The sequence below is a fragment of the Schistocerca nitens genome, chromosome 3 (assembly GCF_023898315.1).
Source record: "Schistocerca nitens isolate TAMUIC-IGC-003100 chromosome 3, iqSchNite1.1, whole genome shotgun sequence".
Classification (NCBI taxonomy): Eukaryota; Metazoa; Arthropoda; class Insecta; order Orthoptera; family Acrididae; genus Schistocerca; species Schistocerca nitens.
This window is the reverse complement of record NC_064616.1, coordinates 584,372,799-584,382,354: the sequence shown is the minus strand read 5'-3', so window position 1 is coordinate 584,382,354 and position 9,556 is coordinate 584,372,799. Positions and strand designations below refer to the sequence as shown.

The 9,556-nt window shown below is 40.9% G+C and overlaps 1 pseudogene; it reads left to right on the top strand.

The window, feature by feature from the left end:
• Positions 1-8,834: 8,834 nt before the first annotated feature.
• On the top strand, positions 8,835-8,952 carry LOC126250082 (5S ribosomal RNA; annotated as a pseudogene).
• Positions 8,953-9,556: the final 604 nt, after the last annotated feature.

Here is a 9,556-nt window from a genome sequence, read left to right as displayed (position 1 = left end):
GCACGTCCTTCTGACACTGAGAACAAATCAGTGACTACAATACTATCAGACACAGTTATTTAGGATTCTGATACGAGCGTCGAAGTGAAGTTAAAAAGGAATGTTTCTTTTCATTAATTATCTAAATGGCAAAAGAAACTGCTGTGTAGTTCGAACAAGACACAGTCAGGGCAAAAGTACCACAGGCTCAAAGATGCGAGCTAGAGCCAGTGCCATAGACTCGCCGCTTGCACGAGTTCCACCAGATTCGTGGGCGGCGCTGAGGATGAAGATATCGACTTCGCCTCGGTCAGTTGCCGGAAAGATACAATCCGCTAATGACCCGACGACAACGGACAGAAGCCCACTCTGAAGACAGAAGAGCAGTTCTCGCCCACTTGGTTATAGATCATCGTCCAGGGCTGACTTAGGGAATGTCGTTTAGTGAACTCTTAGAAGTGAACAGACAGTAGTTGTAAATTGCATTTGCTATGTACTGTGAAGTTTCCCAGTGATTATTTGCACTTAGCCATTGAGGGCCTTTTTTGGTGTTATGTTAAAAGCAGTGTTGCAGAATTGACTATTCAACTAGTCACAAATATAAGTAAACCTTTTAACTGATTTGTGTAACTTCGTTACTAATTTGTTGGAATGTTTTAGAACCTTCGTTATCCTATCCTGTTACCTGATGTTGGGGCATAGCTGTGTAATAGTGGCAGGGAGAAATTGTCTTAGCGGTGTACTGCATCAGAAGCCGTTTCACGAACTCACAAACGGCCTACTGTAACAACAGTCGCAACACGGCGTCCACAGCAATAGCAACGAGGGCTTTATAAAACTGGCGACGACGGTTTACAAAAGAAACAATACTTAGTACTGCTCTTAAATAATTCTTTATAACAGATCGCATCGAACATTCGTATCTAGGATTTTATAACCGTTTTTATAGCGCGAGGATTTGACATGCGTTACTCTAAAACCTAATTTAAGTAAATTATATGAGTATATAATTTGTTTTAGGATATTTTCGAACATTTTAAGTCGTACGCTCGCTAGGCCCATCAGCTGTACATATATGCGAAAAGGCAGCTTACGAAATACTTTGGGAGAAATAGAAATTTTAGATTTATTACGAAATTCCTGTCATTATTTTAAGAAACCGATCTAAAAAAATAATTCGTCGGAAATTTCGTTAGTATTCTTCAGTGCCAAAATATATCTCTGTTGTGCTAAAGGCGAAATCATAAATTAGGAGTAACTTTATATATAGTATATTCTATGACATAACAAAAAATAACCTTTGCATGTACAATGGAAATTCGTGATAAGTTCTATGGGACCAAACTGCTGAGGTCATCGGTCCCTAAGGTTACACACTACTTAAACTATCTTAAACTAACTTGCGCTAAGGACACCACACACACAAAAGCGCGAGAAACGACTCGAACCTCCGACGGAGGGAGCCGTGCGACCAGTGACAAGACCTTTGCGTGTACACCAATTGCCACTGACAACTGCGTATATTATCGTAAAAATACCTTATGCTTATTGCATATATGTATACATAAACCATATATAGTATTATTACATGAATATTACGAAATATTGTCAATGGCAGACACTATAACACAATAAGTATATGGCAATTTACATTACAATGAGCTGAAAAAATCACTCGTGCATAAAATACTAGTAGATGCATTGTAGGTATCATACTACGAGAAACACGTGTGTTTCGTAACACATATACCGCAAATGATGGGTGACGCAAAAAACTAGTCCAGCAAAATAAACTACTTCCAACAAGCAGCTTATGTCACGCAATTAATTATTAGTATGACATATTTACAATTTCTGAAAGCTACAGAGTATCAAATGTACAAGACATTCTTATTATTACCAGACTGGATAAAAGGTACTGTTCTCTCACATTGAAAGACACGACCGAAGATACAATTAACACTGAAGATATATATTTCAATAAGAAAATCTCTCCAATCAAGTCACTCCAAAATGTGCATGAGTGATTACAAAAATAATGACAAAAGATAGCCAGGCATGTGTAACAAAATAATTAAGTATTATGGATAAAAGAAGAGATCAGAGTCATATACCGGAAGAACAAATTCTTAAAGACAAAACTGTATTTAGCAAATCTAGAAATGGAAAATCCATTACAAAATCCTATGCTTGACATAATTATGGAATAGATTAATGAATATAATGGAAATGAACACCAAAAATTAAATTCAGGCATAAGAAAGAGCTTAATGCATTAATCAAATCAAAATGTTCAAATGTTTGTGAAATCTTATGGGACTTAACTGCTAAGGTCATTTGTCCCTAAGCTTACACACTACTTAACCTAAATTATCCTAAGGACAAACACACACACACACACCCATGCCCGAGGGAGGACTCGAACCTCCGCCGGGACCAGCCTCACAGTCTGTGACTGCAGCGCCATAGACCGCTCGGCTAATCCCGCGCGGCATGCATTAATCCAAAATTGTAATTACAATAGAATGCAAATAAAATATGACACAAAATTTTAATTTCTCGACGGAGTACAAGATCTTATAGAATTTATTAACAATGAAACAGGTTTATTGCAGAATGGCCAACCATATAATTTACCAACTAAACCAACCCATACTAATATTGCAAACATTATTGCACATGTACAAATAGCAATTGATACAGCTCAGCTTTCTAGTGCAGATCAAAATTACATTACTAGAAATATTAGACTGGTGCATAAGTTCGTGGAGTTTTTGTTTTGCATGCTGGTATTTTGACTGCTATGAGTTTATGTATCGATTGTCATTTTTTATTTGTAGTTCACTGTTGCTATTTTAATTTACGTACTGCCATATTGTCATTTGGAGACAGAGAGTGAAGGACGGTAGAAAATGGAGTGCTATGTGGAGAAATCGGAACATTTCTGACATGTTCTTCTGTTTGAGTTCAGTAGAGAGGTGACAGCAGCAGAGGCAGCCAGAAACATCTACGTCGTGTATGGGGATAATACTATTGGAAAGAGCACTGCAAGGACATGATTTTCTCGTTTTAAGGAGGATCGTTTTGACATTAGTGACCCTCCACATTCAGGAAGACTTTCGAAGTTTGACGAAGATCGCTTAAAGGCATTAATCCACAATGATCCACGACAGTATATTCGAAAACTGACAAATGCGATGAACTATGATCATTCCACCATTGTGCGATATTTCCATGCAGTGGGGAAGGTTAAAAATCGGGTGTCTGTGTTCTGCATACTCTAAGCCAAAATCACCAAAATCAGTGAGTGGCCTTATGTGCATCTCTGCTTGCTCGTCATTAATTGGCTCGTAAACAACACCGACCATTCCTGTCCTGTATCGTTACTGGTGACAAGAAATGATGTGTTTATGCTAACACTGACCATGAAGACTGCCTGAAGTGATGCTACTCCACGGGAACATCCGCCCACATTCTGCTAAGCTGACAAAAAAACACTACGCAGGAGTTGGGTTGTGAAGTCATTTCGCCCCCACGTCATTCACCTAATCTTTCGCAATCAAATTTTCACCTTTTCCGCTCTCTATCGAAAAACCTTCCAGGATCTTCCTATCTGGATGAAAATGCTCTCCGAAAGTGGCTCGACGGGTTTTTCGCCTCAAAACCATGTAGTTTCCACAGTCGCGGGATCGAAATGTTAGCCCAGCGTTAGCAGACTGTTGTAAGCAGTGTAGAAAAACGTATTGCTGATGGGTCAAGTCTCTGTTGTGTGTTTCCGTTGCGTTTATTAAACTTATGGAAAAATGCTGCGAACTTATGCAGTAACTTGTATATCCAAAATTAATAGCAAACGCAATTATATAAGTAAAAATAATAACTTTTACAAAAAAGTAAATGAAAATATCCATACAATGTGTCAACACTATAAGTAAACGATTCTACAGTACTCATATCCGACAAGGGGAATACAGTAGCAATCATGTCCCAAACAGACTACAGAAGTACCCCAAAACAGACTACATAAGTAAGACTTCAGAATTTTTCAGCAAAAACAACATTACTCGCGTAGATGACACATTGAGTTGTAGATAGCCATAATGAAAATACAGATGTTCCACCACTGTAGTTATGAAATGCAGCAACTACCAAATGGAAGGCCTCTGTCAATTTTCTAACTCCTCCACTTATAAACTCTGCTAGGGTGATCCCACCCCAGAAGTCCAACATAACCTCCAAACTCTGCCTTGGGCCGTTCCCATAACCTTTTCTCTGAATCCTTTTCCTCTTCACCCCCAAGAGTCCGCCTCCATAGCTGAGTCGTCAGCGTGGCAGAATGCCATGTGAGAACCTGGGTTCCATTCCTAGCCAGATTGGAGATTTTCTCTGCTCAGGGACTAGGTGTTGTGTTTTAGTTATTATCGTTTCATGCTCATCGAGATGCAAGTCGCCACAAAGTCGTCAACTAAAAAGACTTGCACTAGGAGACCAGTCTACCTGACAGGAGGCCCTAGCCACATGCACGCACCCCTATGCAGCCTGCGCGTCCACCTTCTACATTCTCCCTCAAATCCACAAACCCAACAATCCTGGATGCCCCATTGTAGCTGGTTATTATGCCAACATTGAAGTAATTTCAGCCCTCATTGAGTAAAACCTTTAACCAACTGCCCACAATATAGCCTCCCACGTCAAAAATACAAACCACTTCCTTTACTAACTCTCCACTATCCCCACCCTTTTACCTCCTGAACCCTACTCGTCGCTGTTCACGTCACTTTCCTACACACCAACATTCCGCATGCCTATGGTCTTGCCGCTATTGAACACTACCTCTGCAAAAGTCCTTCAGACCCCACACTCACTACTCATTCCTCATACACATTACTAACTTTATGCTAACACACAGCCACTTCTCCTTTGAAAGAAAGGTATACAAACAAATCTTCAGCACAGCCATGACCACCTGCATGGCACACTGCTATGCCAACCTGTTTAATAGGCTATCTAGAAGAAACCTTCCCAGCCTCACAAAACTCCAAACACTTGATATGGTTGAAGTTCATTGATGATATCTTCATGATCTGGACTCAGGGCCAAGACACCCAATCCTCATTCTTTTAGAATTAATAGCAAACGCAATTATATAAGTAAAAATAATAACTTTTACAAAAAAGTAAATGAAAATATCCATACAATGTGTCAACACTATAAGTAAACGATTCTACAGTACTCATATCCGACAAGGGGAATACAGTAGCAATCATGTCCCAAACAGACTACAGAAGTACCCCAAAACAGACTACATAAGTAAGACTTCAGAATTTTTCAGCAAAAACAACATTACTCGCGTAGATGACACATTGAGTTGTAGATAGCCATAATGAAAATACAGATGTTCCACCACTGTAGTTATGAAATGCAGCAACTACCAAATGGAAGGCCTCTGTCAATTTTCTGACTCCTCCACTTATAAACTCTGCTAGGGTGATCCCACCCCAGAAGTCCAACATAACCTCCAAACTCTGCCTTGGGCCGTTCCCATAACCTTTTCTCTGAATCCTTTTCCTCTTCACCCCCAAGAGTCCGCCTCCATAGCTGAGTCGTCAGCGTGGCAGAATGCCATGTGAGAACCTGGGTTCCATTCCTAGCCAGATTGGAGATTTTCTCTGCTCAGGGACTAGGTGTTGTGTTTTAGTTATTATCGTTTCATGCTCATCGAGATGCAAGTCGCCACAAAGTCGTCAACTAAAAAGACTTGCACTAGGAGACCAGTCTACCTGACAGGAGGCCCTAGCCACATGCACGCACCCCTATGCAGCCTGCGCGTCCACCTTCTACATTCTCCCTCAAATCCACAAACCCAACAATCCTGGATGCCCCATTGTAGCTGGTTATTATGCCAACATTGAAGTAATTTCAGCCCTCATTGAGTAAAACCTTTAACCAACTGCCCACAATATAGCCTCCCACGTCAAAAATACAAACCACTTCCTTTACTAACTCTCCACTATCCCCACCCTTTTACCTCCTGAACCCTACTCGTCGCTGTTCACGTCACTTTCCTACACACCAACATTCCGCATGCCTATGGTCTTGCCGCTATTGAACACTACCTCTGCAAAAGTCCTTCAGACCCCACACTCACTACTCATTCCTCATACACATTACTAACTTTATGCTAACACACAGCCACTTCTCCTTTGAAAGAAAGGTATACAAACAAATCTTCAGCACAGCCATGACCACCTGCATGGCACACTGCTATGCCAACCTGTTTAATAGGCTATCTAGAAGAAACCTTCCCAGCCTCACAAAACTCCAAACACTTGATATGGTTGAAGTTCATTGATGATATCTTCATGATCTGGACTCAGGGCCAAGACACCCAATCCTCATTCTTTTAGAACCTCAAAACCCTCTCTACAATATATTTCACCTGGTCCTACTCAACCCAGCATGTCACCTTCCTGGATGTTGATGCCCTCTTCTCTTATGGCTCCATCTGCCCCTCTGTCCACATTAAATCCACCAACCACAAATAGTACTTGCGTTTTGACAAGTGCCATCCCTTCCACACTTCCACAATTCCTACCACTCCTAAAGTGGTGTTCCATCACTCACTCAACCTACACAACATCCTAGTGTCCTAGTTCATCCTTACGCCACTCCCAAATCCGACCCATTGCCACAGTGATCACATCCCTGTAAAAGACCCAAGTGCCAGGCCTGCCCAATACACCCACCCAGCATTTCTTATTCCATTCCTATCATAGATTTATCCCACCCCATCAGAAGCTGCGCCACCTATGAAAGTAGCTGTGACATATATCAGCTTTGTTACGATCATTGTGCAGCGTTCTATATAGGTATGACTGTCAACCAGCTGTCCACCAGGATGAATGGCCACCGCCAAACTGTGGCCAAGAACAAGGTGGACCAGCTTTTCTGAGCTGCACAGGTGGGAGTTATCCCTACATACATTCTCTGCATCTAAAATTGTTCCATCTTCAACGTATGGTAACCTAATGCCCCTCCACAACCTCCATCCAACCGTTTCTGCCCCATCTGTCTTATTACCTCTAACCAATTCATGTCCCCTCACTCTCTGACAGTGCACACATTGATCTTTCCCCCTTGTTTGCTTCTCCTCTTTTCTGCTCCCTGTTTCCCGTCTTCCCTCCCCCACATTGTCCTGATGCTGTGCCTGATGGTGCTATCCTGCTGCCATCTAGTCCCAGCACACGTACCCTGCTATGGCTCTCTCTTCTTCTTCCCACTCCAGACTGTTGCTTTTGTTCATTGTGAGCTTCATTCTGGCCACAGTGGTCGCAGATAGTGGACATTTGTGCACGACGTGTGACTACTTGTGTAAATATGTGAGTGTTTTCTTCTCTGAAGAAGGCTTTGCCTGAAAGCTCAATGAGCAACACTTTGCCTGAAAGCTCAATGAGCAACAGGCTTATCATTGTGCCTGTCTATAAATCAATATGTCATCTTTACAGTGTGGAGTAACTTATCCTTTCCATAATATTGTTAAGGGACCGATGGCCCTTGTAGTCTGGTCCCTTGAATCCCACAAACCAACCAACCATAATATTGTTGATACTCCCACCTGAACTTTCCATTGTTTGATTACTCATATACAAGGAGACCCAACCAAGCATTTCCAAGCCCTAATTATAAGAACCCCAAATAAAGCTTATTTTTTACTTGCTCAAAGAGAAAAACCGTAATATGTCATGACAAACCAATCTGCATGCAAATTACTATCCCAACTAAAAATTAACAAACCATACATTCCCATGATATCATTAGTTAATTGTAAGAGAATTCAAGCATACTGACTTAGTAAAAAAATTAAATTACATTCTGAGTCAAAACTGTGTATATGGTAATCAATACACAGTAAAGAACTCAAACTATCTGATACAACAATTTTAAGATGTTAACATCACAGAGAATACAAAATTTATTTCCTTAGCCATAACCATTGTGTACACTAACGCGCCAGTGAATGAATCTATTGTAATTACCAAACATAATTTACGTACACACTGTAAAACACATACTTTATTAAAATTTACACTCTCACACAGCAATCTGCAGTTCGACAACCAACCATATATACAAAACATGGCATACCAATGAGAAATTGCGTTCCTGGTACATTCCGTAATATTTTTCTTAAGCATACCGAGAAAATATTTTTTTAAAACCGTCGAGAATGGGCTTACAAAATTCAGCTACTATCCTAGATATGTTGGACACACATTAATTTGATTTGAATGACCAGAAAAGAAAGTAGACGTCTTCCACTCGAAATGGAGTAGGCTACAGAAATGTATCACATTTACAATCATACATGAACAGGACAATAGCATTAATTTTCCTAGATCTCGAAATTACAAAAAAAACAGACCAATTCACAAATTCTACGTCTACTGAAAACACAACCACAAACTGTACAATACACAGTAGCTCTTACGATTCAAGAGCACAAAAATAGTTATATTTTCGAACCTGTATAGAGAGGTCAATAAAGTGTCCATTGATTGAAGAAAAATAACATCTGAATTAAAGACATTAAGAAGAACAGCAAAAAATTGTGGTTACAGCCCCACCATAGTCCATAAGATTTACACCAGAAGAGTACACACCAATGAAAATAAAATAAAAGATAATATTATCTTAACAAGTACTAATTATTGTAAACATAGACAATTCACTGTCATATGATACTGGGGAAAAGTTTCAGGTAAAATCATACTTGCAATTCGGAAAACCAACATAAAAATAGGCTTCAGAAAACAGAACACATTGCGATCACAAATTTATCGTAGCAGTGAACAATCCGGGCCAACGGCCTTACCGCAGTGCTAACACCGGTTGCCGTCAGATCACCGAAGTTAAGCGCTGTTGGGCTTGGTTAGCACTTGGATGGGTTACCATCCGGTCTGCCTAGCGCTGTTGGCAAGCGGGGTGCACTCAGCCTTTGTGAGGCAAACTGAGGAGCTACTTGGCTGAGAAATAGCGGGAGAGCGGTGTGCTGACCACACGCACCTGCATATCCGCATCCAGTGCTGCCTGTGGTGCTAAGCATGACACGGCGGCCGGTCGGTACCGTTGGGCCTTCATGGCTCGTTCGGGTTGAGTTTAGTTTTTAGATAACAAATTCTGTAAATTTGCACATTTAGGTATTTACAAGGGAAAATGTTATTGCTTATGCTAACTGCATAATACACTGAAGCCCAAAGATACTGGTATAGGCATGTGTATTCAAATACAGAGATATGTAAACAGGCAGAATACGGCGCTGCGGTCTGTAACGCCTACATAAGACAAGTGCCTGGCGCAGTTGTTAGATCGGTTACTGCTGCTACAATCGCAGGTTATTAAGATTTAAATGAGTTTGGACGTGGTGTTATAGTTGTCGCACGAGCGATGGGACCCAGCATCTCGGAGGTATCGATGAAGTGGGGATTTCCCCGTAGTACCGTGAATATCAGGAAACCTGTTAAATAACAAATGTCCGACATCGCTGCGTCCAGAAAAAGATCCTGCAAGAACGGGACCAACG